Here is a 341-nt window from a genome sequence, read left to right as displayed (position 1 = left end):
TGGAGGGTGTCCCTGCCCATGGCAGGGGAGTTGGGACTAGATGATCTTTGAGGTCCCTTCCAACCCAAACCATTCTATGATTCTGTGATTCTATGATAAAAAATAGAGTTAAATGTTAGTAATTAGTAAAAATATTAGTGTTATTCTGATTATGTCTTTCTTTTGATCTTTTTTAATTAAAATACTATTTTTAAAGTATTCCGTAATTTAGAATTTTGGTTTAATATGGTTTCTTTAAATATGGTTTATGTCAAAATTTGCAGTTGGAAATAATGCCTTTTACTTAAAACATTTGCTTTTCTAAGCGGTCATAAGGACTACAGCATATTTTGCATGATGTA

This window comes from Balearica regulorum, chromosome 5, assembly GCF_011004875.1.
Source record: "Balearica regulorum gibbericeps isolate bBalReg1 chromosome 5, bBalReg1.pri, whole genome shotgun sequence".
Classification (NCBI taxonomy): domain Eukaryota; kingdom Metazoa; phylum Chordata; class Aves; order Gruiformes; family Gruidae; genus Balearica; species Balearica regulorum.
This window is presented reverse-complemented; position numbering follows the sequence as displayed.